Source organism: Gadus morhua, chromosome 9, assembly GCF_902167405.1.
Source record: "Gadus morhua chromosome 9, gadMor3.0, whole genome shotgun sequence".
NCBI classification, from domain to species: domain Eukaryota; kingdom Metazoa; phylum Chordata; class Actinopteri; order Gadiformes; family Gadidae; genus Gadus; species Gadus morhua.
In genome coordinates, this window is record NC_044056.1 from 6,700,334 (window position 1) to 6,726,039 (window position 25,706).

The window sequence follows — 25,706 nt, forward strand, 5'->3', positions numbered from 1 at the left end:
CTGCCGCCTTCTCCCTCTTCTGGAACACACAGCACTACTGTACACGGAAGGCTGCATCTCCTGGGGATTATCCTCATTAAACTGCCTCATCGGAAGGGGGGGAAATGGATTGTTCCGGGCATGGGGAGGGAGGCAGGCTTCTTCTATAGGCTTCTTCTATAGGAATAATACGCTCAGCCATCAAGCACAAATTGCTGTACAAATTGAAGGATAATTTATTTTGCACATATTATCAGTCTGCTTAGAACTGTCAAAAATTGCCATCGCCGACTATATTGCAAGTCGTCTTTGGCGGGGTATTGGGTAAAGTTTTCAACTAGCAATAATCGCGCCTCAGTTAGACCTCATAGGCTACGATACTGCCGCTGCGCAAAGATAACGATAGAATGATTGACAGAGTTTGTTTGTTTTTCACTACAACCTCTTGGACAAGGGTATGTCATGCCGACGTTTCTGAACATTTGATCATCAGCACTAGTTTAGGTTAGTACAGCACATAATGTAGGCCTAGCAGTTTTTAAGTCATATTGTTTCACATTTGTTAAATATGTCAACATTTGTTGAATGAAACAAACTTGAAACAAACTTGATGCAACCTGGGATCTACACCGTAGATTCTACATTGCATTGTGGGACGAAATCACAACATGAAGTGAGTAGACTAGCGCCCATGTCATTAGCATGGAAAACACTCGCTTACTTAATAAAACCTTGGTGTTATTACTGATACTTTACGCAAGCAGTGCCGGTAGTATAGTGGTCAAGTAGGTCAAACAGACAGATAATATGAAATTAGGAATAGTACGCTCAGTAGTCAAACACAAATTGCTGTACAAATTGAGGGATGATTTATATTGAACATATTATCAGTCTCCTTAGAAACTGTCAAAAATTGCCATCGCCGACTATATTGCAAGTCGTCTTTGGCGGGGTATTGGGTAAAGTTTTCAACTAGCAATAATCGCGCCTCAGTTAGACCTCATAGGCTACGATACTGCCGCTGCGCAAAGATAACGATAGAATGATTGACAGAGTTTGTTTCTTTTTCACTACAACCTCTTGGACAAGGGTATGTCATGCCGACGTTTCTGAACATTTGATCATCAGCACTAGTTTAGGTTAGTACAGCACATCATGTAGCAGTTTTTAAGACATATTGTTTCACATTTGTTAAATATGTCAACATTTGTTGAATGAAACAAACTTGATACAACCTGGGATCTACACTGTAGATTCTACATTACATTGTGGGACGAAATCACAACATGAAGTGAGTAGACTAGCGCCCATGTCATTAGCATGGAAAACACTCGCTTACTTAATAAAACCTTGGTGTTATTACTGATACTTTACGCAAACAGTGCCTGTAGTATAGTGGTCAAGTAGGGCAAACAGACAGATAATATGAAATTAGGAATAATGCGCTCAGTCATCAAGCACAAATTGCTGTACAAATTGAAGGATAATTTATTTTGAACATATAATCAGTCTCCTTAGAAACTGTCAAAAATTGCCATCGCCGACTATATTGCAAGTCGTCTTTGGCGGGGTATTGGGTAAAGTTTTCAACTAGCAATAATCGCGCCTCAGTTTGACCTCATAGGCTACGATACTGCCGCTGCGCAAAGATAACGATAGAATGATTGACAGAGTTTATTTGTTTTTCACTACAACCTCTTGGACAAGGGTATATTATGCCGACGTTTCTGAACATTTGATCATCAGCACTAGTTTAGGTTCGTACAGCACATCATGTAGCAGTTTTTAAGTCATATTGTTTCACATTTGTTAAATATGTCAACATTTGTTGAATGAAACAAACTTGAAACAAACTTGATACAACCTGGGATCTACACTGTAGATTCTACATTGCATTGTGGGACGAAATCACAACATGAAGTGAGTAGACTAGCGCCCATGTCATTAGCATGGAAAACACTCGCTTACTTAATAAAACCTTGGCGTTATTACTGATACTTTACGCAAACAGTGCCTGTAGTATAGTGGTCAAGCAGGGCAAACAGACAATATGAAATTAGGAATAATACGCTCAGCCATCAAGCACAAATTGCTGTACAAATTGAAGGATAATTTATTTTGAACATATTATCAGTCTGCTTAGAACTGTCAAAAATTGCCATCGCCGACTATATTGCAAGTCGTCTTTGGCGGGGTATTGGGTAAAGTTTTCAACTAGCAATAATCGCGCCTCAGTTAGACCTCATAGGCTACGATACTGCCGCTGCGCAAAGATAACGATAGAATGATTGACAGAGTTTGTTTGTTTTTCACTACAACCTCTTGGACAAGGGTATGTCATGCCGACGTTTCTGAACATTTGATCATCAGCACTAGTTTAGGTTAGTACAGCACATAATGTAGGCCTAGCAGTTTTTAAGTCATATTGTTTCACATTTGTTAAATATGTCAACATTTGTTGAATGAAACAAACTTGAAACAAACTTGATGCAACCTGGGATCTACACCGTAGATTCTACATTGCATTGTGGGACGGAATCAACTAGCAATAATCGCGCCTCAGTTAGACCTCATAGGCTACGATACTACCGCTGCGCAAAAATAACTATAGAACGATTGACAGAGTTTGTTTGTTTTTCACTACAACCTCTTGGACAAGGGTATATTATGCCGACGTTTCTGAACATTTGATCATCAGCACTAGTTTAGGTTAGTACAGCACATCATGTAGCAGTTTTTAAGTCATATTGTTTCACATTTGTTAAATATGTCAACATTTGTTGAATGAAACAAACTTGAAACAAACTTGATACAACCTGGGATCTACACTGTAGATTCTACATTGCATTGTGGGACGAAATCACAACATGAAGTGAGTAGACTAGCGCCCATGTCATTAGCATGGAAAACACTCGCTTACTTAATAAAACCTTGGTGTTATTACTGATACTTTACGCAAACAGTGCCTGTAGTATAGTGGTCAAGCAGGGCAAACAGACAGATAATATGAAATTAGGAATAATACGCTCAGCCATCAAGCACAAATTGCTGTACAAATTGAAGGATAATTTATTTTGAACATATTATCAGTCTGCTTAGAACTGTCAAAAATTGCCATCGCCGACTATATTGCAAGTCGTCTTTGGCGGGGTATTGGGTAAAGTTTTCAACTAGCAATAATCACGCCTCAGTTAGACCTCATAGGCTACGATACTGCCGCTGCGCAAAGACAACGATAGAATGATTGACAGAGTTTATTTGTTTTTCACTACAACCTCTTGGACAAGGGTATATTATGCCGACGTTTCTGAACATTTGATCATCAGCACTAGTTTAGGTTCGTACAGCACATCATGTAGGCCTAGCAGTTTTTAAGTCATATTGTTTCACATTTGTTAAATATGTCAACATTTGTTGAATGAAACAAACTTGAAACAAACTTGATGCAACCTGGGATCTACACCGTAGATTCTACATTGCATTGTGGGACGAAATCACAACATGAAGTGAGTAGACTAGCGCCCATGTCATTAGCATGGAAAACACTCGCTTACTTAATAAAACCTTGGTGTTATTACTGATACTTTACGCAAACAGTGCCTGTAGTATAGTGGTCAAGTAGGGCAAACAGACAGATAATATGAAATTAGGAATAATACGCTCAGCCATCAAGCACAAATTGCTGTACAAATTGAAGGATAATTTATTTTGAACATATTATCAGTCTCCTTAGAAACTGTCAAAAATTGCCATCGCCGACTATATTGCAAGTCGTCTTTGGCGGGGTATTGGGTAAAGTTTTCAACTAGCAATAATCGCGCCTCAGTTAGACCTCATAGGCTACGATACTGCCGCTGCGCAAAGATAACGATAGAATGATTGACAGAGTTTGTTTCTTTTTCACTACAACCTCTTGGACAAGGGTATGTCATGCCGACGTTTCTGAACATTTGATCATCAGCACTAGTTTAGGTTAGTACAGCACATCATGTAGCAGTTTTTAAGACATATTGTTTCACATTTGTTAAATATGTCAACATTTGTTGAATGAAACAAACTTGAAACAACCTGGGATCTACACTGTAGATTCTACATTACATTGTGGGACGAAATCACAACATGAAGTGAGTAGACTAGCGCCCATGTCATTAGCATGGAAAACACTCGCTTACTTAATAAAACCTTGGTGTTATTACTGATACTTTACGCAAGCAGTGCCTGTAGTATAGTGGTCAAATAGGTCAAACAGACAGATAATATGAAATTAGGAATAATACGCTCAGTCATGAAGCACAAATTGCTGTACAAATTGAAGGATAATTTATTTTGAACATATTATCAGTCTCCTTAGAAACTGTCAAAAATTGCCATCGCCGACTATATTGCAAGTCGTCTTTGGCGGGGTATTGGGTAAAGTTTTCAACTAGCAATAATCGCGCCTCAGTTAGACCTCATAGGCTACGATACTGCCGCTGCGCAAAGATAACGATAGAATGATTGACAGAGTTTGTTTGTTTTTCACTACAACCGCTTGGACAAGGGTATGTCATGCCGACGTTTCTGAACATTTGATCATCAGCACTAGTTTAGGTTAGTACAGCACATCATGTAGCAGTTTTTAAGACATATTGTTTCACATTTGTTAAATATGTCAACATTTGTTGAATGAAACAAACTTGAAACAACCTGGGATCTACACTGTAGATTCTACATTACATTGTGGGACGAAATCACAACATGAAGTGAGTAGACTAGCGCCCATGTCATTAGCATGGAAAACACTCGCTTACTTAATAAAACCTTGGTGTTATTACTGATACTTTACGCAAGCAGTGCCTGTAGTATAGTGGTCAAATAGGTCAAACAGACAGATAATATGAAATTAGGAATAATACGCTCAGTCATGAAGCACAAATTGCTGTACAAATTGAAGGATAATTTATTTTGAACATATTATCAGTCTCCTTAGAAACTGTCAAAAATTGCCATCGCCGACTATATTGCAAGTCGTCTTTGGCGGGGTATTGGGTAAAGTTTTCAACTAGCAATAATCGCGCCTCAGTTAGACCTCATAGGCTACGATACTGCCGCTGCGCAAAGATAACGATAGAATGATTGACAGAGTTTGTTTGTTTTTCACTACAACCGCTTGGACAAGGGTATGTCATGCCGACGTTTCTGAACATTTGATCATCAGCACTAGTTTAGGTTAGTACAGCACATCATGTAGGCCTAGCAGTTTTTAAGTCATATTGTTTCACATTTGTTAAATATGTCAACTATTACGTATTTCTTCGTGGAAGGAGGGGTCGAATCCAAAGGAATAGCTTTAAAGAGACTTTATTTGTATAAAGTATTTTCGGTATGGTAAACTGATGCTCTGAAGTAAAGAGAGATTGAAGATGTGTTCTAAGCACGTGCGAGAGTGTTCTCCTAGCTGATCCTAGCCACAAACCCACGTATGTCTAATCGCTGCCGAGAGAGCTCTAATGTTTTCGTGGCCAGGTGGGCTTCTTTATGGACTCAGCGAGGATCGGAAGACTTGGAGAGGAACCGGTGTGACGTAATCCTGGGTTTTCCTCGCCTGGTCTGTGATGCTGCCCTCTGTGACTAAAGTATCTATTGCAGCCTTCAGTAATGTCCTGCTTTCCCTTGTGGCTATGTGTAGTATTTACGGCTTATATATTTGGTCCTACCCCCTATTGGTTAAGTGAGGGAAATACAGCTTGTGTTCCTAAAATACGTAACACAACATTTGTTGAATGAAACAAACTTGAAACAAACTTGATGCAACCTGGGATCTACACTGTAGATTCTACATTGCATTGTGGGACGAAATCACAACATGAAGTGAGTAGACTAGCGCCCATGTCATTAGCATGGAAAACACTCGCTTACTTAATAAAACCTTGGTGTTATTACTGATACTTTACGAAAGCAGTGCCTGTAGTATAGTGGTAAAGTAGGTCAAACAGACAGATAATATGAAATTAGGAATAATACGCTCAGCCACCAAGCACAAATTGCTGTACAAATTGAAGGATAATTTATTTTGAACATATTATCAGTCTCCTTAGAAACTGTCAAAAATTGCCATCGCCGACTATATTGCAAGTCGTCTTTGGCGGGGTATTGGGTAAAGTTTTCAACTAGCAATAATCGCGCCTCAGTTAGACCTCATAGGCTACGATACTACCGCTGCGCAAAAATAACTATAGAACGATTGACAGAGTTTGTTTGTTTTTCACTACAACCTCTTGGACAAGGGTATATTATGCCGACGTTTCTGAACATTTGATCATCAGCACTAGTTTAGGTTAGTACAGCACATCATGTAGCAGTTTTTAAGTCATATTGTTTCACATTTGTTAAATATGTCAACATTTGTTGAATGAAACAAACTTGAAACAAACTTGATACAACCTGGGATCTACACTGTAGATTCTACATTGCATTGTGGGACGAAATCACAACATGAAGTGAGTAGACTAGCGCCCATGTCATTAGCATGGAAAACACTCGCTTACTTAATAAAACCTTGGTGTTATTACTGATACTTTACGCAAACAGTGCCTGTAGTATAGTGGTCAAGTAGGGCAAACAGACAGATAATATGAAATTAGGAATAATACGCTCAGGCATCAAGCACAAATTGCTGTACAAATTGAAGGATAATTTATTTTGAACATATTATCAGTCTCCTTAGAAACTGTCAAAAATTGCCATCGCCGACTATATTGCAAGTCGTCTTTGGCGGGGTATTGGGTAAAGTTTTCAACTAGCAATAATCGCGCCTCAGTTAGACCTCATAGGCTACGATACTGCCGCTGCGCAAAGATAACACGTTTCTGCTTGACAGAGCTTCTTGTATTTGACAACAACCTCTTAAACAAGGGTTTTAAAACCAAGTTTCTGAATATTAGATTATAAACACTATTCTAGGTTAGTATAGCACATCATATAGTAGTTACTCAAATTATATTGTCTCACACTTGTTAAAAACACCAACCGAGGCTTAATGAAAAACGAATATCTGAGATCTACAATGCATTGCGGGAGGAATTGCCAACAATGAAGTGAGGAGTCTACCGCCCAGGTCATTAGTATGGAAAACACACATTTACCTAATATAACCTGGATTACTGCTGAAACATTTTTCTAATTCTGCATGTAATGCTGTTAATGAAACAAGATGATGCATAGCAACGTGTGAAAGTATGATTTACTAGATACTTGGATACAAGTCTGATCTCGTAAATAGTAACAAATCGATGAAGTGTTTTTTTTTAAACATTAAATCAGTCTCCTTAGAAACTGTCAAAAATTGCCATCGACGACTATATTGCAAGTCGTCTTTGGCGGGGTATTGGGTAAAGTTTTCAACTAGCAATAATCGCGCCTCAGTTAGACCTCATAGGCTACGATACTGCCGCTGCGCAAAGATAACACATTTCGGCTTGACAGAGCACTTTGTATTTGACAACAACCTCTTGAACAAGGGTTTTAAAAACAAGGTTCTGAACAATAGATTATAAGCACTAGTTTAGGTTAGTATAGCACATCATATACTAGTTACTTAAATTATATTGTCTCACACTTGTTAAAAACATCAACCGAGGATTAATTAAATACTAATATCTGAGATCTACAATGCATTGTGGGAGGAATTCCCAACAATGAAGTGAATAGTCTACCGCCTAGGGGTCATTAGTATGGAAAACACACAATTACCTAACATAACCTGCATTACTGGTGATACATTGTTCTAATTCTGCATGTAATGTTAATGAAACAAGATAATGCATAGCAAGCAACTAGCGAAATATGATTCATTAGACATTTAAATAAAAGTCCGATCTGTAAAATAGTAACACAACGAATCATGTGATAACTTCTTTTTTTTTAAACATATTATCAGTCTCCTTAGAAACTGTCAAAAATTGCCACTGACGACTATATTGCAAGTCGTCATTGGCGGGGTATTGGGTAAAGTTTTCAACTAGCAATAATCGCGCCTCAGTTAGACCTCATAGGCTACGATACTGCCGCTGCGCAAAGATACTCAACTGGGGGGTGTCAGACCTTCTCATATTCCACAACAACATCCTATACAATGGTTTAAAATTCACGCGGCAGTATTTGGACACCGTGATGTGAATAAAATCATTAGCTTTATTGAAGTATAAAAAAAATAATATAGGCTACCTAAACACACACAGGTAAGCCAAACTCATTCTCATGTTTATACAATACAAACGCAAAGGGTTAAGGAAACATACATTTGAGCCCTGCAATGCATTGTGGGATGAGATCACCACAACGAATGGAATACTGCATGAGTCGCCCTCTGGGAAACAAGACTCTGACGGCTTCCTACTGACTTAAACGTTGTTGTGCAAACAGTGCATACAAAATTACGTTTCCAAAACCATTTCAGTACTTAATATCAATTGCGAAAGAAATGAAAAACAAAAATTATTAAAAAGCTACTCGTACACAACTACGCGTTATAGCTTGATTAAATGCTACAAGCAGGCAGCTTCTGTCCTGAGCATTTCGAGCACTATTACTCTACTTTATGAAAAAATGACTCCGCCCAAAATATCTCATGAATTCAGTAACCTTGTTTCGAGTGAAGGTTTAAACTAGTTCTTACTGCGTTTCGGATATATCAATAATTAATGTACGGATTGACAGAGCTTCTCTTTTTGAAAACATTCTCATAAACAATGTAAATATACGATATTATTCGGTCATAAGCACAAGCTTATGTTAGTACAGCAAATAATGGAGTAGGTAAAACACACTGTTACGTAGTAGTATTTGTTTTACACTACAGTAAAGGGTTAACGGAATATCCACAATGCATTGTGGGACTAGACCGTAGCAATGAATGGAGTACCGCCCATTTTGAAAATGTTGTGCTAGTACATGTGAAACCTCACTCCATTATTAACGTAATGCCTTTCCGATTATAGCAGACCCTACCAATATGAAATGTATAAGATTAACCATTTATTGAACTTGAAGTTAACGCCTACATGACTATATGCCATTTAAGATAAAATCAGTTTTATTTTTCACATCTAATCAGTCTCCTTAGAGACTGTCAAAAATTGCCACTGACGACTATATTGCAAGTCGTCATTGGCGGGGTATTGGGTAAAGTTTTCAACTAGCAATAATCGCGCCTCGGATAGACCTCATAGGCTACGATACTGCCGCTGCGCAAAGATGAAGACCTATGTGATGCCCAGGGTACCCAACCTCGTGAAACAACACTTTCGGTAAGGGTTTCGACGAAACTATATAATTTCACGCAGTTAGATTAATGCTAAGGGGGAAAGCCTTGTAGTGATTAAGGATAATAAAGCATTCATGTTTCATTGGTTAAAACGTATAATACATCAGAATGGGAAGATAAACAGAAAGTCCAAACCTAGTGCATTGTGGGATGAATTAGACCCCTCCCCCGGCGACGGAGATTTGCAACCCGCACATTTATTGGAGATACACGTTCACATCTTCATCAAATTGAATGTAACGATTGTGTGATGTTGTCTCTGAACGCCCTCACGGTATATGGATTTTACATACATTAAACTCTTTACATTATTTGATCATAGCACCTCGCACCACATAGGCTACGGGATAACCTACGTACTCGTTCAACTACCGACCAACCATCCAATTACTACTCATTCATTGGCATGTGGTGATCATTTACTTGATCACATGTGTGTTCTAAGGTACGTTAACGTCACAATGCATCGTTCCAGTCACGTAGACCGCAGTATGACCAGGGCTGTCTATTTCATTATTCGCCGGAGTCTACTCTTTTTTACCAAATTGGGGTTGCATTGTCGGATCGCAGTTTCAGTTACTAATGCACACGACGATGCAACGTATCGATATGTACCTCTTAATATATATACATTGTTAATTAATCACACGGATCCATCCCTACGTTGGCCGATTTATGAGTAAAAAAAACGTCCCCCTGTTGGTGCAAAGTAATTTGCTACTTCCAAAAATACAATAGTAACATGAATGAGTAAAGTTAGACTCACCACGACAGGCTCAAACAATAGGCTACCTTTTGAACCTTTAAACAAATAGGATTTCAACCACCCTACACATAGCAAAAAAGGTTCAGGAGTTATTAAATAAGTATAACTATGCATTGTCAATGGCCAAACGTCGTGACAACATGACCAACATAGGGGTACCCAGCAGATGGCAGCAGACTTACATTTTATACTCACATGTTGAGGTCATAAACTCCACATGCCCACTTTGATATATAATAACACAATACAAATACACACGTGTCTGCATGTGTTCTATCATGAACACAATCTTTTTAGTACGATCATGATATATGTGGCAAATGAAATTGTCCCCAAAGTCCCAACTACTTGAAAGCTCTCAAATATGTTCGTGATTTTGTCCCTGTTGCTAGGCCCAGCTTGTATGATAATTAGAGTCAATTCGACAATGTTGAAAACGACCACGTTACCTTAAATTAGCTGGACACAACGGCTTCCACGTAATTGGGTTTTCTGAACAAAACAAAAAAGAATTCACTAAAGGTTTGTTAAATGTATACGTTTAAAATAAAAGGTTATTCCACGATTTCGAAATGTTTCACGAGAACACCAGGTTAGCGGGATCCAACATTCACCGGAAGTCAGACAATAAAAGTAAGTAAAATAACTAAATAAGCCTTTTTGTATTTCACATGAATCCCATGAAGTAATACATTCTTTAAATAAGGAATCATTTGAAAATACTGTTATATAATGAAATATTTTGTTAGCCTTGGACTGACAAGTGACTAACACATGCCTACAGCATTTTAAAACTAAACTTTATTAAACCGCACAAAGCACTTATGAAGATGGGTTTTTCCAATGTGAAGCTTAACTTGTATTATGCAGGTGCATTCAGGTGCTCAGCAGATAACCTGGGCCATGCGAGCAGTTGAAGCAGCTTGCATTGACAAATTAGGAAGGGATTTTCAACTGCCAAAATGTCAGACCATCGAGGTTTACAGAGGCAGGTACGGATCACTGCCAGGGCCAGGTAAGTATGCAGGTTAAGGGATTACATTATGTTTGTGCTCTATAATCTCAAATAAATCCTGCCATTCTTTGTTTCATCCTAACGTGAATGCCAAAAAACTCTCTTTGCATCCCCAAAAGGTTCCCGTTCATACTCTATATATATATGGCGTTCAAATCCATTTGACGTTCGTTGTAATCTAAAACAAGTTAATATGATAAAATGGCGCTCTGTCCCCAGTGTTGTTATATAAATCAATTCAGAGTGTTGCCCTGCCTAGCCCGTTCAAGCTTAATTATCTTATTTATTGCACACAGTCAAGTGCGGATGAATTCCATCACCAGGCTGGCCTGGTGGGTATTTGCTTGCAGCATTTACACTTGACCTGTCACGCAAAGATTGTCCTGGAGCTCACCCTGCTGCTGCGGTTCTGGGCAGAGAGATGGAAATAGAGAGTGGCAGATGGCTAGTCGGCAGCCATGGCAGGGCTTCAGCATAGACTGCTGGGCACATAGCGCTATACCATCCAAAAGGAGGGTTGCAGCGCGATCCGTGAACTCCAACATGCTCAGAGCCATTTCCCTTCCTCCAACATCAATCACGACACTGACGGGCTGGGCTGGCTCTCAAAAAAAACGAAAAAAAAAAACACAAAATCAATGTTGTCCTTGGGAAGTGATCTGGCCTGCAGATTGGCTTACTGGCGAAGTGGCTATATTGTAGGTTCAGTATTCATACTGGTTTGGGGGGATTGCACACTTACCTTGCCTGTATAAGCCCATGTAGCTCTCCTATGCCAAGTAGACAATGCCTTTGACTCTCAGGACAAAATCTATTCAGGGTGGCCACAACTCATATTTTAATGTTTGATTTATTGTCATACAACGTATTTAATGTGACGGTGCCTGTTTGATTTAATTATACGCTCGTCTGTGCGTAATCTTTTCTTTGCAATAACATCAGGCAGGCTAAGGAGCTTCGGTCATGTGGATGCCTGCTTGTCCTTCCTCTGAGGAGTGGGCCACCTGGAACATAATAGAAGAGCAGAAGCTGGAGCTGGACGGAGGCTGATTACATTTTGTGGGGAGCCGGTGGGGTGATGGGGGTTGGTGGGGGGCTACGGCCGAAGTGACATTTTTCATGGTCGGTGTGACATCTGAGACAGCGCACGGGGTCATCTGATAAGGAATGATGAATCGTTGAAGCAGCTTCTTTAGCAAGTTAACTCCCTAGTCTACCAAATGTCCGACTAAAGGAGCTGAAGAGGAAATTGTGCCGCCTTCCCTTTCCACGTCACTAGTCACTCACTCACCCAGAATGGCACTTTTGTAACATACTAGAATATTCTCGGTCGCCAATTCGCTCTCTCGCTATAGCTCTCATACACACGCACAAACACACAAACACACACACACACACACACACACACACACACACACACACACACACACACACACACACACACACACACACACACACACACACACAAGCACACACACGCACGCATACGGGCGCGCGCACGCACATGCACATACACACAAGCTCACCGACTGTTCACACCACCCCACACACTGCTGCTACCCTGCTATTCCCGGTCTGGGCTTATTCCCAGAGAGACTCCAAAGGGGCCACCATACGCCTGCCTGTGCGTTGTCTGCCAAACCTGATGTCTCCGTGTCGCACTTGCTTGAGTTGGAACTAAGCTCCATGCTAATTTAGTATAGCAGAGGTGCTGTGTGTGTATGTGTGTTTGCATATGGCAAGTAGTATTAGAAAAAAGTATATAGGCCTAGCCCATATACATCCGTTGTGCGTATGAAGACGCACACCTGCGCCTCACCAAGGAGCCGCTCAGATGTCTTTTAATACCCCATGCTTGCTGGAAGAGGGAGTGGCAGTGAGCTACCTCCATCTGTTATTCCCACATCGTCGCCTTTCAATCTCACCACTTCATCCAGCAACCTTCAACCGCCATCCAAAAGAGTAATCGAGCTTTTGTTTTGTTGCCGGAGCTAAACAGGTCTGGCTCTTCCCCTGTGCTGCAGAAAAAGGCTTGTTCAATGTCGGTGAAACTCCAGGGCTTTCGTTTGTTGTGAGTTGGGCGTGTGTCAACGGGAATGCTATAAGGTTGTCTAAATAAGAAGTAATATTGAAAAAGCAAGGTTGTTAAGGGGAAGATACATATTTTTTATATTAAGATACCGTTACTTTTATATTGTAGGCCTATTCAATTAATATTAATAGAATCGGGTTAACGTCTGACTTTACTTTTTGGACCGAACATTTGTAGGCATATCAAACATTCATTCTAAATCACGTTTTGTTTAGCCTACCTCCTGCAGATTTGAAACTATTGACATGAAATAAAACCCTAAATAAAAAATAATAAAAATATACATTTTCAAAAAGGCAGTTCAAAAGGCAGTGGCAGACTGAATGTGGCCAACAGATGACTTCATAGTCGATGTATTAACAAATACCTGGACTGTTTACAGTTTGTCCTACAGCTAAAGGTTAGGTGTATTCATGTTGTGATGATCTGAGAAGCAAATAAGAAACCCTTTTTTTTTCTAATTCCAGGTAGGCCTATTCATCATTTATTTCTGGATTATGTATTATTCTGCTTGACATTGATATCAGTCAAAGATGAATCAGCCTTTGTGCTTAATAATAGGTTATAGGCCTACGCGTGACGCCTGGAAATCCAGGTTTCGCACAGTAACAGCCAGCAGAGGGCAGTCAGTCACCACGACGGTCATTCATCATCATCGGCTATGATGAACCATTAATCTTCACTCTTGATTTCAGACCTTGTAACTCGGTTGGAAGTTATGCAAAACGACGCACGCCAGGTGTATGCTTAGTGTGGACTGGGAGAAGAATAAATGCAATGACACCACCCCACTAGGGGGGGGGGGGGGCTTCGATCAATATGCCACTCATAAGTTGTCTTCTGTTCCATTTCTTCTCTTTATTGACTTGAGAAAGGTTTGAGCCCCACCCCTCCCCAGTACACTCTTGGTATACAAATCCCCATTCCCCACAAGCAGTGGCGCTGGAATCAACAGCCACCTTACTCTGAATATTGAACTCCCCCCTTTCCCCCAAACAACCTTGTTCTGGCCGACGGCGCGCTATATTCCTGACTCAATTTGTGATAGTGCGAGAGTGTTTGTCTCCCTGGTTTTAGCGCCTTGGTGCCTGTTTGGCTGACACTTGTCTGGCTTGGCCCACGTTCTCCTTGATCTCATCAGTCAACGGGAGGACCTGTGAAGGCCAAATTCGTCTCCGCGTGTGTCTGTGTCAGTCTGCAAGCTTGTGTCAGCAGTTAGCTACTGAGTCATATCCCGAGGACACTGGTTATCCCCCCAGGGCGCCTCCGCGGAAGATGGCACGGCACCTTAAACCGACATACTCCTACACGACCGTATATCACTCAGTAAAACACCATAAATATGCAATGAAGAAATGTTCTGTATACACCCTCTCCACACACACGCACGCACAAGCGCGCGCGCGCACACACACACACACACACACACACACACACACACACACACACACACACACACACACACACACACACACACACACACACACACAAAGCCTTTAGGCTATATATACACCAGTGTTCATATTATTATTTTTTTGGTTCATATTAATATAAAATGCAACAACAAAGATTCTGAGCCGACTTGCTGACTAGATCTATCATAAATACAAACCATAGATTATCGCGCTAAAGTGCTGTAATAGCCTAGTAGCGGTTTAGCATCGGTCCATCATGTTGAACCGTCCTTATACTAGTTTATGTGCGTTCTACTCCGTGTTCTCTATCCACGCGCAGCCTTATCTCCCATGAGTTGTTTTCCCGGCGTTTGGAGTGGGAGGGGAATTCATTCCAGGTCCCCCCCTCCTCGCGCGCCTTCCCATCACTTCCTGTTCCTCAAACGCTACGTCTCTCGTCTGGGCAGAAGGCGGCAGCAGCAGCAGCAGCCTACGCGTATCCCACAGGTGTGTGTTCCTGACCAAAGCGAGAGCTCCCGAAAAGATACACACCTGGAAGGAACCATCATGTGACCGGCACCTGGGCGTGGAGAAAGTCCTTTGTATTTCCCTGACTCCTTTTGCGAGTTGCCCGTGTCGTCTTTGAGCAAGGAACTCCCTGTCGGTCGAGCAGTAATCCTGTTTTCTACGGAATAGTGCCTTTTTTTTGCAGCCGCCTGTAGACCCGCGAGCAGAAAGAACATGAGCCTCGGGTTCATGTGACCGAAGGGACTCCAGGTCTGGACTTCGGATTTTTGGAACTACTGTTGGTTTCTTCCTCCAAGGTGAGTTTCCAGGCGACCTGGTGGATACTTGGCAGTGATTTTCTTCCCGCTTAACGGTCACATGCATCCCAACTCCTGAACAAGGATGTAAAATATGTAACAGCGTTTATTTTGTTATAACATTATGACATAGGCCTAATACAATTCGTATTTATGCCGGAACGGATACATTGCCGTTAGGATTTGAGAATAATATCGATCAAGGAATTCATACGCGTCTGGTAATTGTGTAATGCAACAGTTTACGTTATTCCCGATATGTCAGCACAATAATACGTCCACACCGGACCCAAGACGTTAACCTACTTCCACGGTCATGCCCCCGCCACCAGCATGCCCACAGCTACACCATGCCATATCACTCAATACCGTTGTATTGCATCATAACAACCCTAGCCTACTTGATAATTTACGCTAAAAAAAAAGTACGCCAGACTGTGCTCCGAAACACTCACTTTCACGGCTCAACTCATTGCATCGCAACGAATCGCAAACGCTGTATGTTTTAATTTCACATATTATACCGGTTTTAAACATCTGCTCCGTCACCTCAGCTGCAGGCAGCTCTTCTCATCTCGCACCGTCACCACTGGTGAGACCCGGTTGTGTGTGACACCACGTGCCTACTGGATAGACCCAGCCTGTCGCGAACAGCCTCATTGATTCTCAAATTAACAGAACTGGTTGTGACGTTACTTTTCCTCCCTTGTGTTTGGGTGTGTATGCCCTTATATCCCCTCTGTTGAAGAGGGCGAGACAGTAGCCCGATTCAAGTCCTTGTTGATTCTCCTCCCGAGAAAATGCTGTCAGTCCGGGTCTCTCTCTGTTCCTGACGCTGCTCGCCACAACAGATGACTGTACTGCCTTGTTGTTGTATCTCTGTCTAAACCGTCCCTCTTTTCGTATCCAACGGCGGTGCTGCCGCCTTCTCCCTCTTCTGGAACACACAGCACTACTGTACACGGAAGGCTGCATCTCCTGGGGATTATCCTCATTAAACTGCCTCATCGGAAGGGGGGGAAATGGATTGTTCCGGGCATGGGGAGGGAGGCAGGCTTCTTCTATAGTTATATGGGTGGTGGTGGTGGTGGTGATGGTGGTGGTGGTGGTTAATTATATACAGTTCCAGGCTGGGGTGTGGGGGAAAGGGGGGACACACATGGAGACGGGGAAAAGTGCTGGCAGCAGGGAAGTATTGGAGAAGGGAGGGCTATGAATCGAGGTCATAGCCAGGGCTCCTGATAGGGGGGTGAGTTGACTTCTCAGCGGCCAGGTCCACAGTAGTGGCCATCTGCTCACAGGACAACAGAGGCCTACTGGTACAGAGGCCCCGCCCCGGTTCCAACAATGCATCGGCCTGGGTTTATCTCGCTCACTTTGAATAAATGAAGACACCTTATCTTTGCGGAGTAGAGCCGTGATGAATGTTTGTTCCCGCTCCATGCAAGGGTACGAAGGGATGGGCAAAAAAAGCGACCAGCATATACACCCCACACCTCTTTTGTCATTCTCTTTCCAGGGCTGGGCGAAGAGATAGGCATTGGCCATTCAGGTTAGATGCTAGAGTTTCAGCCGATAAACCATATTGTACACGTGAGCTTGTGACTGGAAGTACAAGAGTCAGCGAGTGGAGACTGGCAAGAGACGGCTCCGCAAGAATGTCCTTCTAGTCTAGTGCAGTTTTTCCTCTTCCTCCTCTTTCTGACACTGGTAATACATTTGAATAAAAAACGTCTAAAAACCCTCCCAGGACACTTCAACGATGCCAAACAGGAAAATGAAATATGGATGATAATTAAGGGATAGACTTTTCATTTTTAGCTTATTTTCACACCTCGCTTTTGTTCTTCTGAAAGGAGAAACCCAGACTATAAGCTGTGGTATGGGAACCGACTTCAAAACTAAAAAGTTTAGAACTCAAAAGCAGTCTCCCTGCGATAGTTTCTTTTTTTTGTTTCACAAATCTCCACGACTACTGTTTACATTTTTACATTTTGACCAAGTTGCTGGCATAAATAATTGAAAACAGGAAATAACCACTTTACCCCAAACAGTGGGGCTGTCCTGTGTTCCTTGTCCTACCCCCTCCAGTCAGCCATGAACAGCTACGGTATTATGGGGTTGGCCAGAGTTCACCCCTCTGTTCTTCTTCACCATCAGACTGTTTGTCCAGATAGTTTAGGCTATGCTGTCGTCACCCTGCTCATCCCCTGGAAACAGTGCATTGCATTGTGGGAAACATGCATGAATTAGAATGCATGTTGTTCTGTTCGATTTGAACCTTGATATATGGAAGTGTGTTATTCAGTCCTCCCTGTTTCAATCTTCTCTTAAAGTTGCCTGGTACCTGAATGGTAAGTACTTGGTTATTACTGGAAGTTATTTGTCTAATCTCTATTGTCATGGATTAGGAGCCATGCAAAAACCAAACGCAACCGTAAGCCACCATAGGTGAGGTGGAGAAAGATGTTGGGTTTTCCAGTTCGGTCCTACTTCGAAAGCAGAAGTGATTGTGCATGCCCAGAATGAGGAACATGTGGAGGTCTTATGGCAGCAGTGGGGAATGTGGTGTTAGATTACAGAGGTGCATTGTGGAATGTAGTAGTCAGACCTAGGCACTACTTCCATTTAGGTATATCTATATATATAGATATATCTCTATCCGTCCATCCATAATATCTGTGTGTGGACATATCCTGCTTAGGTCGAGTGCTGTAACTTGAGCAGGTCTACACTCCCTCAATAATGGCTATAGCCTGCAGCCTTTGTAAAACATGTTTGTGTATTTCTACTGTCGCCTTGGAAGTGAATGATCTATATCAAGCATTCTGAGCTGTTAAACACATTTGAGTGGGTCCCTGTTGTGTGGGTCCCTCCACTAAAAGGCATCCTCAACCATTATCCCGATGCTTGATTTAGAGTCGTTTCAGCCCATTACCTGATAACACATCTAACTTAAAGTGGACTTGGAATGCAAAGGCAGAAAAAGGCAAAGCGTTGTACTTTGCACCCTGTGCTTATCTTAAGTACACACGACACATGCAGCCTTCAGCCGTGAAGGGCGTGTCAGTCGACTGGCCATTAGATGAATCGGGTGGGGGATTGAGATTTCCTTTCAAATTGAAAGGAGGAGTGTTGTGGGGGGTGGCTTTTTCATGTCAGGGGGATTATCCCATGATTGGTTGGAAGGAGGGGGGGGGGGGGGGGGGGGGGCGGGGGGTTGTGGAGGCTGGTAGGCCTGCATGGGATGTCTTGTCTTCTCACATCTTCCCTCACAAAGCCGACCAATCAACGGCAAAATAAGTCATCGTGGCAACAGCACCACCCAAAAAAAAAAAAAAACGACGACAATTTCCTAATACCACTGATCTTCTCTGGTCCTTCCCCTGGGTTGTGACTTGTCGGTACATGCTCCACTCTCGCCATGCAGTCCAGGTCAGTTGGAGCAGATGACAAAGCCGGCGTGATGTTGATGACAGACCGGCGAGGTGAGATCACGTTAATTAGTGTGTGCTTCTTCCCTCTTCCCTCCCGCCAGCTGGCTGAGGGGTCGGGCTTGGCGAGGGCTGTTGGGGGGCTAGGGGAGCCTGGCCACCTGACCTCTGTCTGTTTACTCCTTCACAGCCTCAGAAGTTCAACTCCAGAGTAAAAATCAAAGGTCTGATGGCAGACGAGCTGAAATCTGGGGCAGAGAGGGGCGTTTCACTTTCTTTCGCAAACAGATACTCAACCAGCGCTAGTAAGCTGTGAAAAAGGTGATTGTAAATGTTGGCAATCAACACATTGTCGACTTGCCGCTGTAGAAACAAGAAACAAGGTGTAACTCTGCCTCTAACGGCCTTCGGTTTCCGGCTCAAGCGCTGTGCCGTCTCCCCCTAGAAGTTCTGCCATAAGATAGTAGGACTGGGTCCGAGATTGACCCCTCCATAAATGCATTGACCCACTGCTAAGATTAATCCATAGACACCACCCACAGAGAGGGACCTGGGATCTGCAGTGGACCCCTTCCAACCCCAGACAATCTCCCACTGGAAACGAGTGTTGCTCCTCAGACCCCAAAAAGCCATCTGGAGCAGGAGGAGGTCATTCTGGAGGCGGGGGCACACGTTTACCCCTCAAACAACCTTGAAACTCTTCCCATCTCCACACGGCCCTTCCTGTGTGTGTGGTTCCTTTTGCGTCCCACTGCCAGCTCATGCTGGCCGGATGAATCACAGCCGGAGTGATGTATTTTGTATTTATAGTACCCCCATCTTCACCTTTTTAACAGCTAAGTAAACCCCCAGTTTTGGCTGTATGTTTTCCTGGCAATGAGTTTAGAAAGAACATGATCAGCAATGATCGTAGTAGTGACGGTTGTAAAGGTTTGAGGATAAAAAATTGGGGACCATAGGATCCAGTGCGAGGGGCGCTGTCAAACGTTCTCATAACCCACCCTAAACTCGCTGGAGCTAGGGGGTGCACCCGCAGAAAAGGCCCGCTCTGGGAATGCGCACTCAGCCGGAAGGGGGCAGCTCTCTCTGACTATTTTCCCTGTTTAAAAATTAATATATAATTCCCTGTTTGCGTCTTTCCTCATTTTGGGGGGAATGATCACAATTTATTTCCCAAAAATGAAACCCTTTTCAACTGTAAGTTATTATTATTTCTTTTACCCTTTGACCAGTCCCCTGCCTCCACCGGTTCCACACAGTGTGCACAAATCAGCCACAGTTATGTTCAGCAATGGAAAAGATGAATGTAGAAATGAAAGGAAGCCGTAAATGATTAAGGCAGGGAAAGTGAGAAGGAGTGGGGTAGAGTGAATAAATGGTGTACTTAATTGTGTGGCCGCGGGCTTCTCGGTGGCTGAATGTTCAGAGAGCAGTGGGGGGAAGGTGAAGGCAGCAGCAGGTAGCCTGGCTGTCAGCAGCGTGGGGGCTGTGGTGAGTCTTGGCATCAGTCACTGGTGTGATGGAGACACAAAGCAGACAGGGTCCACTCGCTCTCATCCCGGTGGCGGTCGAGGCTGACGGATTGACACTCACGCCTCGCTGGGTGTGCGGGCGAATCTTCTGATGTCAACCGGCCCACCCGGGCCGAGTCAGCCACTGGCGAAAGTTAACATCTAGCCGCAGTGTCTGCCAGGGACGGAGTCGGCCTTCTGAGGAACTTGTTGGCGACGCGAGGCTGGAGCCTGAGGGTCACCTTCGTCCAGCGCCAAGGATGTGGTCGCCTCCTCCAGCCTCAGTTTGGTTGAAAGAGGCAGCGCCAGCCAAGAAAGCTAATTTATTCTCCCTCCCTCCGGTTAATTGGCCTGGGCACATAACTGCAGTCCAAAAACGTTATCCGTTTAACGACTTCAGAGAGAGTAGTCCATCCCACTTGAACGTGAAAGTAATGATAATGATCAGAAGTGGTGAGTCACACCCTGCGCTCTGCCCTCCGACCCCGACCTCATTCCTCCCCCGATGTAATTAAAGATGAGGCAGACATTATCGAAATTAAAGGTTTGTTTAACATCCCATCTGAATGCGTGGGATATACCTTGTAAGGCCCTGTGTTGGGAACCCTACGTAGTTATTGTTTGCGGCATAATCTCTGACTGCGGGGCCTTCCGCGGTAACATCAGAGGAGTTGGTATCTGGGTTCCCTTTTAAGAATGTTTTTCAAAATCTTTGTTTCGGCATCCAAGTGACTTCCTTTCACACTTAATTCTCAAACTGACCAATTTCCCTCCCACAAAGAGACGTTTAATTATCACCTCTGCTCTATATATGGTCCTGCTGGTTCATGCTAAATGGGCCAATGACAGTTGGAGACGGGGCCATTTCACCGGGTGATTAATTATGAAGTAAGGCAAGTGGCAGGAGCCGCGGCAAGGAGCGCCGCGCCACTGATGCATGCTGGGTCGGTGGGCTGGCAGCGGCTGGAAGTGAAGGTCACTTTCCAACCTGGGGAAGGAGCGGTGCGACCGGGGAGGTGGTGATGAAGCGGGGGCATGAGTGTGAGTGAGAGCCACAGACAGAGCCCTTCTCTCTTATTTTTTTCCTTTCTTCAAACCGACTTGAATTAAAATAGATGAATTAAATACTAGAAAGAGGTTTCTATACTTTATTTTCCTTGCACCACCTGAGGCTTCCATTTAAATAATAAATGGGAAACATTGTAATAACGGCGTTGTGTAGGGCGTTGCCAAACTGCTAGCCTCCAATGTTTGTCTTTAATAAGGAGGAGGGGGGTTTCCAGGTTTGTTAACCAAATAATTTATCTTCTTGGGAAACATCCCTTAATTGCCAGTCCGGTTGCACAAAACCAAAATATTTTCCCTTTCCTCACAAGCCAAAGTGGTTTAGAGCAAAAACCTGTGATTGCCCCACCTTTATTGATATTCATTGACTTGCCAGTCATCGTTTAATGGAATTGTACGAAGCCCCGCGTAGCATGGTAATGCTCCAATTCTAGTCTCTCTCTCTCTCTCTCTCTCTCTCTCTCTCTCTCTCTCTCTCTCTCTCTCTCTCTCTCTCTCTCTCTCTCTCTCTCTCTCTCCATGAATGAATGATCTTCAAATGACTCTCGGTGGCCTGTGATCTGGACGGAAGACCCGTGAGGTGAACGGGACTTAAAGGAATGCCTTGTTACCGAAACCCAGAGCTAAATAGCATACGATCAGCTGCTTCTCATGGGTAGACCAATAGACTTGCTCGTTGTGCTCCTGAACTAGTAAGCCACTGTCTTTGCAATTAAAGTCCCCGGTTGTGTGCTCATAGATTGTTGGCTTGTGATCGAACACGGCAGCATGTCATAATGTGCAACATGTCCGTAATAGTTACATTTGTAATTTATTTTATAAGGAGGCTTGTTCTTGTGGCCCCTGGGCACGTCTGTGTGTGTGTGTGTGTGTGTGTGTGTGTGTGTGTGTGTGTGTGTGTGTGTGGGTGTGTGGGTGTGTGGGTGGGTGGGTGGGTGGGTGGGTGTGTGTGTGTGTGTGTGGCCGGGGGGGGGCCGGGGGGGGGGGCCGGGGGGGGAATTGCGAAACATAATAACAGCGCAACAGCATTCCTGTAATGCTGGCCAGGCCAGAGTGACTTTTCAAACCATGCCCTTATATAGTGGGTCGGAGTGTTTCCTTTTTTTATTTTTTTTTCCCTCTCTCTGTGGCAGGTTTGAAACAGGGCAAGATTCCTCCCTGGAATGCCCGGGCCGCATCGAATAACAAGGCGCCCCGCGCTCGCATATATACCGCTGGTGTGGGCATGTGTATGTTTTATAAATATGCTATCAGCATCTCTACATTTCCCAGCTCAATTACTCATCCACTCACGGCTTCATCAGCAGACGCCCAGAGTGGCTCTGTCTCTCTTTCCACATCGCCACTCTTTTTTTTTTTTGCTTTCCTGTATCTTGTTTTGCTCTCTGTCTCTCGCCCTCTCTCTCTCTCGCCCTCTCTCTCTCTCTCTCTCTCTCTCTCACTCTCTCGTGCTCTCTCTCTCTCTCGTGCTCTCTCTCTCTCTCTCTCGTGCTCTCTCTCTACTGCACACACGAGAGAGCGGGAGAAAGCACTGTTCTTTGTGTTCTGGAGCCTGCCGTCCCCCTAGCCTTGCTGGTTATTAATCCTGGTGTTTTGAACTTGCCCTAAGGCTGGAAGCTGTCTCCTGAAATGCAGATCTGTGTGTGTGTGTGTGTGTGTGTGTGTGTGTGTGTGTGTGTGTGTGTGTGTGTGTGTGTGTGTGTGTGTGTGTGTGTGTGTGTGTGTGTGTGTGTGTGTGTGTGTGTGTGTGTTTGTGTAAGTCTGTGTTTGTGCGAGTGTGTGTGCGTGCCCCTCAGCCTATCTCTTCTATTCACCAAGCCTTGTGAATGATGACATGCATAATTCCTCTGAGTCATCTAGGCAGCCCGAGAGCAACCCTGGTTTGGGATATGCTTTGGCCTCCACAACTTTTTTTATAAACCAAAAAAGAGGAAGTGTTACGATTTTTGTGTTTGCGTTGGCATTTAGTAAAATTCAGATGTGCAGTTTTGCTTCTCCATTCTAAATCAATTCCTATCCCCTTACGCCACACGTATGCCCGCACGCTAGAGAAGCATCATTCGTCCGCCATCCGTCCGCACCAGCGTTTTTTTTACCAATTTTCAAAACCGCCCCCACCCGCCATCCACCGGTTGTATTTAGCATACTATTTAGGTGAATGCCTTTTGCGCTTTCTTTTTTGCAAAAAAAAAAAAAGCCTCGATATTAAAGAAACGCAGACTCAAGCCACCGCTACCTACATTTTCCATCATGTGGTTGATCACCCAGGTGATAGGCGATTTCCCGCTCACTATCTCTTCCCTATTCCCTTTACCTGAGGTGCTGTGGCAACGCTGACTTCCCCCCCCCAGATTCTGTTACGGTTCCACATGTGGCTTCTCTTGGCCTTCTGAACCAGACGGCTTCACCACACACATACACAGAGGGAAACACACACACACGCACATACACACGCACGCACGCACGCACGCACGCGCGCACGCGCAAACAGACACTCACGCACACACACGCATGCAAACAGACACACACACACACACACACACACACACACACACATGCAAGCAGACACACACGCGCACACACACACACACACACACACACACACACACACACACACACACACACACACACACACACACACACACACACATGCAAACAGACACACACTCCTCAGAGAATGGCTAAATATTTACGAGGCCCCTTATGCGTTCCTACCCCTTGGTCCCGGCTTATTTGAAGTGTTTCAGCGGGTCGCTACAACGGCTGCGTCTACCCTCCGTCCTGTCTGGGCCTGAACCCCACGTCAAGAACCCCTCTGTGCCGCTTGGCTTTTTAATTACAGTCATTAACCGGAGCACGTCTGCCAACGGGGTGGGAGAACCTTATTACAAACACTTTATTTTCATTCATTTATTTATTTTGCCACCGACGGCAGGCAGGCCCGAGTGAGCTGGTTCCTTCACCGGGAACACACACGTGCGGTACACGCCTTGGCAGACGTAGTGAGTGTTTATGGCCACGGGTTGCCAAACCCCTGAGTTGGAACCCCTCGCCAGGAGATTTCTGCCCCATTTCTGTCCACATCCCCTCTCAATTGGATGTGGGGGAAGAAGTGTGCACGGTTCAATTGCCATGTTAAAGCCGGCTAAAACGTTTGCAGGGTTGTTGTTTTTTCTTTCCGAGCGATGCAGCGTTGAAAACAGACCACCTATGTCTCTACTAGTTCTGTAAATATCGTTACGATATCGCCCGGAGATTTCACATTATTATGTGTGCGTTCAAAACATATAAAGGAATGTCTCTTTCCACATTACCAGCTTGTATCATGCCGCCTGGAATGTCGTCATGGGTTCCTCCCGTGATTAATGTTTAATTAGTCAGGAGCTGGAGCCAGCCTCCTCTCTGCATACTCAAGTCGGACTCCCTGTGGATCCCCACCGTGTCTTTCCACCTTCCGACTTGAAAACAAACCATTCTCCCCAAAGATCCGATGTGCTTGGGCAGCACATCTGTTCGCCGCATAAGTTGTAAACAAAACAACTCATAATCACCAAAGCCTGGGAGATTATCAACTAGTAGTTTCCTTCCACATAATAAACTGGCCGAGTGTTTCCGGAGAGCAGAAGCTGATAAGAAGGATTAGATTCCGCTGATCCACACCAGCTTTGACCCATCTTGAACTCCAGCATCCAGATTGTGGGACTTATAGGAATGTTGTATTGTTATCAGGATGCTACGTATTTATCTAATATTTTTCTTTACATATTACAGCTGCTATAGGTACGATTAGGGTTTTTATTGCTGTCATTTGCAACAAATACACTCAAATAATAGCGCTTAAATCGTACCCACAGCACCTTCTTAATTATATTAAATTAATATGATCCGAGTGACCTTTCATAGACTGTCCCGACGGATCTTGCACTGACAGATGAGTTGGCTTCTCTCTTCCGAATAGCCCCTATCCCCACCATTCCTCTTTAATATTTAGAGCAGCGATTGTCATTCACAAAAAAAGTTCACTTTTTTAATAAAGAACTGTGACGGGCAAAGCATTGTGATATTTCATTTTATTAGATTCTCTAGCATCCCCTGGGTCCCTTTATTATTTGGCCATCGTTGAAATGAAAGAGTTATTTATAGTCAGCCAGCGCATGGGCCAGGAAGCTGTGTCTTATCGTTGGAGGAGAAGGAGCTACTTGACTAGCTGGTATCGGCGCTTCTGCGTCTCCTTATATAGCATCCGCCAAAGAACAACGTGACCCGGCTCCACTCACACAGATTTCTGTTGAAGTAGGTTAAGCCCTGGAAAAAGTGATGCA

At 43.7% G+C, this 25,706-nt stretch overlaps 1 protein-coding gene, 13 non-coding genes and 1 pseudogene across 15 annotated transcripts in view; 1 reads left to right on the forward strand and 14 right to left on the reverse strand.

Moving 5' to 3' along the window:
- Positions 1–235: 235 nt before the first annotated feature.
- On the reverse strand, positions 236–377 carry LOC115551663 (U4 spliceosomal RNA). Its single transcript, XR_003978160.1, has one exon. It is a non-coding gene; the product is annotated as a U4 spliceosomal RNA (small nuclear RNA).
- Positions 378–870: 493 nt separating this feature from the next.
- Positions 871–1,012, reverse strand: LOC115551625 (U4 spliceosomal RNA). Its single transcript, XR_003978119.1, has one exon. It is a non-coding gene; the product is annotated as a U4 spliceosomal RNA (small nuclear RNA).
- Positions 1,013–1,488: 476 nt separating this feature from the next.
- On the reverse strand, positions 1,489–1,630 carry LOC115551638 (U4 spliceosomal RNA). Its single transcript, XR_003978132.1, has one exon. It is a non-coding gene; the product is annotated as a U4 spliceosomal RNA (small nuclear RNA).
- Positions 1,631–2,112: 482 nt separating this feature from the next.
- On the reverse strand, positions 2,113–2,254 carry LOC115551664 (U4 spliceosomal RNA). The gene has a single exon (XR_003978161.1). It is a non-coding gene; the product is annotated as a U4 spliceosomal RNA (small nuclear RNA).
- Positions 2,255–2,413: 159 nt separating this feature from the next.
- LOC115551673 (uncharacterized) lies at positions 2,414–2,582 on the reverse strand (annotated as a pseudogene).
- A 486-nt stretch (positions 2,583–3,068) lies between these two features.
- On the reverse strand, positions 3,069–3,210 carry LOC115551669 (U4 spliceosomal RNA). Its single transcript, XR_003978167.1, has one exon. It is a non-coding gene; the product is annotated as a U4 spliceosomal RNA (small nuclear RNA).
- A 493-nt stretch (positions 3,211–3,703) lies between these two features.
- LOC115551626 (U4 spliceosomal RNA) lies at positions 3,704–3,845 on the reverse strand. The gene has a single exon (XR_003978120.1). It is a non-coding gene; the product is annotated as a U4 spliceosomal RNA (small nuclear RNA).
- A 476-nt stretch (positions 3,846–4,321) lies between these two features.
- LOC115551627 (U4 spliceosomal RNA) lies at positions 4,322–4,463 on the reverse strand. The gene has a single exon (XR_003978121.1). It is a non-coding gene; the product is annotated as a U4 spliceosomal RNA (small nuclear RNA).
- A 476-nt stretch (positions 4,464–4,939) lies between these two features.
- On the reverse strand, positions 4,940–5,081 carry LOC115551628 (U4 spliceosomal RNA). The gene has a single exon (XR_003978122.1). It is a non-coding gene; the product is annotated as a U4 spliceosomal RNA (small nuclear RNA).
- Positions 5,082–6,047: 966 nt separating this feature from the next.
- On the reverse strand, positions 6,048–6,189 carry LOC115551651 (U4 spliceosomal RNA). Its single transcript, XR_003978148.1, has one exon. It is a non-coding gene; the product is annotated as a U4 spliceosomal RNA (small nuclear RNA).
- Positions 6,190–6,676: 487 nt separating this feature from the next.
- LOC115551630 (U4 spliceosomal RNA) lies at positions 6,677–6,818 on the reverse strand. The gene has a single exon (XR_003978123.1). It is a non-coding gene; the product is annotated as a U4 spliceosomal RNA (small nuclear RNA).
- Positions 6,819–7,281: 463 nt separating this feature from the next.
- On the reverse strand, positions 7,282–7,423 carry LOC115551618 (U4 spliceosomal RNA). The gene has a single exon (XR_003978112.1). It is a non-coding gene; the product is annotated as a U4 spliceosomal RNA (small nuclear RNA).
- A 474-nt stretch (positions 7,424–7,897) lies between these two features.
- On the reverse strand, positions 7,898–8,039 carry LOC115551616 (U4 spliceosomal RNA). Its single transcript, XR_003978110.1, has one exon. It is a non-coding gene; the product is annotated as a U4 spliceosomal RNA (small nuclear RNA).
- Positions 8,040–9,073: 1,034 nt separating this feature from the next.
- Positions 9,074–9,215, reverse strand: LOC115551615 (U4 spliceosomal RNA). Its single transcript, XR_003978109.1, has one exon. It is a non-coding gene; the product is annotated as a U4 spliceosomal RNA (small nuclear RNA).
- Positions 9,216–14,969: 5,754 nt separating this feature from the next.
- plxnb2b (plexin b2b) overlaps positions 14,970–25,706 on the forward strand; it is a 139,118-nt gene continuing 128,381 nt past the window's right edge. For both annotated transcript variants that reach the window (XM_030366268.1, XM_030366269.1), the window contains exon 1: positions 14,970–15,374. The gene's annotated coding sequence lies outside the window, so the exon portion shown is untranslated. The remainder of the gene's footprint in view (positions 15,375–25,706) is intronic.